The following is a 4,402-nucleotide window of genomic DNA, read 5'->3' on the forward strand; positions in this document are numbered from 1 at the left end:
CAGAGCATGAAAAGCTTTGAAGACCCTGAGTAGGAAATTTCTGTTTCCTTGAAGAGTAAATGACTTAAATCATCATTCACCATTAAGCAGAGGGGTCCCCCAAATTTTCTTACTCTTGTGGCCACATTTAATGACATTGTGGGAAATACAATTTCTTTGACATCAAAGAGTCTGCATATGAGCAAGTTTAAAGGGAAAAAAAATAGGTAGAACTTCAGTTGTGTTCCTCATAGGCAGACCTTTAATAGAGGCTTTGTTTTTCTCTGACTTAAATAATAGGGTCACCTGGGTGGCTCAGTCGGTTAAGTGTCTACCTTTGGCTCAGGTCATGATTCTGGGATTTGAGCCCCACATCGGGCTTTCTGCTTAACAAGGAAACTACTCTCTCCCCTGCTTATGTGCTTTCTCTCTCTCAAATAAATTAATAAAATCTTTAAATAATAATAATGGAAAGAAAAGATATTTTTTCTCATCTTATCTTTTTTCTGAAGAAAGTTTGTAACTGATGCTTGTTCTAAGAACCAGTATTACACACACATGTGTCACATGAATGAATGGATTCCAGTCAGTCAGATAAAAATACCAGAGAAGTGTCTCAGAATTCCACGTGCACCCCCAACCCCCATGGACTGTGACGCAGCAACCACTCCAGGAGTTACTAGATGGAGATTCAAACTGTAACCCTGTAACCATGAGCCTCCCTTAACCACACTGATTGAAAACATAGTTTCTAAATACTTTCTATCTCTAAAACTCAGTCTCACAGATTTTGCAAAGAAGAGTAGTTTGCAATTTTTTTTTAAATTTATGATAGTCACAGAGAGAGATAAAGAGAGAGAGGCAGAGACACAGGCAGAGGGAGAAGCAGGCTCCATGCACCGGGAGCCAGACATGGGAGCCAGACATGGGAGCCAGACATGGGAGCCAGACATGGGAGCCAGACATGGAAGCCAGACATGGGACTCGATCCCTGGTCTCCAGGATCAGGCCCTGGGCCAAAGGCAGGCGCCAAACCGCTGCGCCACCCAGGGATCCCAGTAGTTTGCAAATTAAATGAAGCTATTCTCAAAGAACAAAGGAAGGTGTTAGAGTTACCAGCACTTAGTTGTCATTAGTTTCCTTTAAATTCTGCAGAGAAAATATTTGCATGTGGCATGAGTAAAAAATCTGCCTTGAAGTATAGTTCAAAGGTAGTTTCCTGTTTTATGTCACATGCGCCCCAGCCTGGTGTGACTGGGCAGACATGCCGATGGAAGGCTCCAGAGCAGAGTGGCCAAGCCCAGGCTCCCTGGTTTTGAATCTTCGCCTCACCATCTACTGATTGTGTGACCCTGGTCAAGTCCTTAAACTCCCTGGGATTCAGTTTCCTTGTCTATAGGCTGGGGATAATAATGGAATTTGGGAGCGAGGTAAGAATTCAGTGAGTCGGTATGTGCACAGCTCCTGGAGGTGTCTGAGCCAGCCCTGTGTGTCATTTTGCTCTTACCACTGATGATTAAACTGGCTTAAAGGGGTTGGGGCCTCTGAACCAGAGCAAAGCATAGCCAAAGGAACAGCCAAAACTCTGCAGGCCCCTCCGACTTCCCACAGTCTGGTGCCCTTCCTCTTGTGAGGCCACGTGCCCCCCCTTTCTAGAAAAGTGCCTCTAAGAGGGCACTCCTTTTCATACCGTAAAAGAAAACTTTGAGTCAGGTTGGACGTAAAGAACATTTGTTGCAGGATTTTATTTTGTTTGGGGAGAATGGGACAAGGTTGGGGGACAGCAGGCCCAGAGGTGTAGAGAGTGAACATGGAATCGGTGAACTTACCCCTGAGTGATGTCCACAGCATAGCTGAGTGCAACAAGACCTGGACAGTCTCTGTAGTTCAGTCACGCTCAAATGGACAACCCGAGAAGTAACCCTCATCAGCCCCCACAGGGCAGAGGAGTCCTACTGGGCAGCAGCTTCTTGGCAGTGGCCGCACCTGTTGGGTTCCTGTTCTATGTGTTGTCCTCCGCCCACCCCACCCCAAGCATGATCTTTATTCTGCATTGCTCTACTTTTCCTTTCTCTTCTTAAAACTGCTGCATTGGCCACCCAGGCCTTAAGAGGAACTTTCTTATAAAGCAAGGTCTGAAATGGGAACATAGTGCAGAGAAGCTTTGAGACCCGCAGACATGTGTGTGAACATGACCCAGTAGGAGGGGGAGGCTGACTTTTTAGTAAGTGAGGAAATTGGATAGTCTATTCTGATATTTGAGGAGTTGTCATTGCTTTTCCTTTCACCAAGCTCAGTAGCAATAGGATTTTTTTGAAATTGTAGGTATTTCAAATTGCTCTTACCTGTAATAGTTTCCTGTTCTTTTGACATTTTACAGAATGTTGTTCTTGCCATGGAGGAGGAAGTTCATAGGGTCTTGAGAGTGAGGACAGAAGGGTGACTGTTGGGTAGTATTGCTGATGTGAATTAAATTCTTTTTTATTTTATTTATTTATTTATTTATTTGACAGAGTGAGTGCACAAACGGGGAGCAGCAGGGAGGGGCAGAGGGAGAGGGAGAAGCAGACTCCCCACTGAGCAGGGAGCCCGATGTGAGACTCGATCCCAGGACCCAGGGATCATGACCTGAGTCAAAGGCAGACACTTAGCCAACTGCGCCATCCAGGCGCCTCTGGTGTGAATTAAAATTCTTAGCACCAATCATCAGTGCTGTTTTCATATCATGCAAGTGGTTCCCCTACTGTTGTTTTCAAAATACCCATTTGGCAAAGATTATAAAAACCTATCACCTTGGTGAAATCTTCCTTCCATAGTATAAAATACAGATGGCTTTATTAAAAATTTTCACATATATTCCTTAGCTTATTTTGAGTATTTGAAGAGAAATAAAGGAGTCGCAGTAAAAATGGCACAGTGCTACAGTGTTAGAAATTAAGGGCCAAAGCGCTGTGTCACAGGGGAGTGCCTGCATTTGATTCATTGGTCTTTAGTCCTGTTCACACTGAGTGGAAGCTTATATTTTTCTCCTCCTACCTTGAGGAGCTCTCCCTCCTGCCATTTTCACCCAAGACAGGAGCACATGAACAGCCTAAAAATAAAGGACAGGATTTTTTAAAGCTCCTCCTTCAAAATGTCTACTAGTCTCCTCAGAAAATGAGGTCTGTCACCACTGATATTCCCAAAGGTGGGATAAAAGCAATCTTTCTAAATTTGCCCAGTTGTTAAGAAATTCTACTCCACTCTGGCATAAATGATCAGGTTTGGCGAGCACCAAGAGAAATAGAAGAAGTCATATATTTTAGCCCTTTGTGGCCAGCTTTCAAAGGGTGCTCTGGTGTGAAAGCCACAGGGCCAACCTGTTAATGTGACGGAGAGTCCTATAAATAACTATGTTTCTTCCTCATCCCAAACAAATCTGAAAAAACCTTTCTTACAAACCCTGGGGATGGCACTCAGAGACTGTGTGTGTAGTGTCTCAGCGCCCCAGTGGAGAGATGATTTCCATATTTGAAATTTGGGGACAAGTGAAAAGAACTCTTAAAGGGTTAACACTCTAACCCGCTTCGGATTGGTTCACTTGAATCTTAAAATTACTTTTCTGGTCACGCGCACTGAAGGTCTAAGCATTTGTGAAATGTCTTTTTTTTCCCCTCGTCTTTCTCCCGATGCTGTTCTCTTGGCTGTCTTAATTACACAGGGGTTGAGAAACCAAATTAAAATTAGGCGTGGCTGGTAAACAGTGATCGCGTTGTATGCTTTTAGTTTTGCTTGTTGGAGTTACTTCTCATCCCTGCGTTGCTTGCCTCCCCACTTTTTTTTTTCCTTCCAAAGGAAATATCATAAGCTCTTTTAAGAAAGACTCACAGGAAGTGAGTATCCATATGCTGGTTACCCGCCAGCGACCGAACGTTGACAGGTGGAGAATACGGCTGCAGCCCTCCCAGATTTATTTGCACATTTCCACCAGAGCAGAGGATTAATCCAGGGCACATAGACCAAAGGGGGTTTTGTATAGTGAGGGAGTTAGAGGAAATTGGTCATTGCTCGTCATCTTGAGGGACAGTGATTCAGGGAGCGGGGATGGGGTCAGCAAGGCACGTGGCTGCTGTGTCTGAGGGCTCTGCTGGCTGCTTGGAGGGCAGGCTGCCTTCTAAAAATGAACGCTCCCTCCACCGCCAACAATGATTCTTTCGCAGTGAATCACTTCCAGAAATGAATAGCCACAGTTTTTTTGGAATGAACGTTGTGAAATCCCTCGCTTCTAATGGCAGGTTCAGTTGGTGGTTTTATCAGAATTTCTCAAGATCAAAACGAAACCTCCTCTTTAAAAAGAAAGAAAGTACTCTCGATACAGAAAGCAAAAGTACTTCCAGTCTCCTAAATGAAGAACTGTCACAGATCTCTGTACCTGTATTTACAG

The 4,402-nt window shown here is 44.3% G+C and overlaps 1 long non-coding RNA gene across 2 annotated transcripts in view; it reads left to right on the forward strand.

The window, feature by feature from the left end:
• LOC112675108 (uncharacterized) overlaps nt 1-4,402 on the forward strand; it is an 84,160-nt gene that overhangs the window by 45,855 nt on the left and 33,903 nt on the right. The window lies entirely within an intron of this gene.

The sequence above is a fragment of the Canis lupus genome, chromosome 14, assembly GCF_003254725.2.
Source record: "Canis lupus dingo isolate Sandy chromosome 14, ASM325472v2, whole genome shotgun sequence".
NCBI lineage: Eukaryota > Metazoa > Chordata > Mammalia > Carnivora > Canidae > Canis > Canis lupus.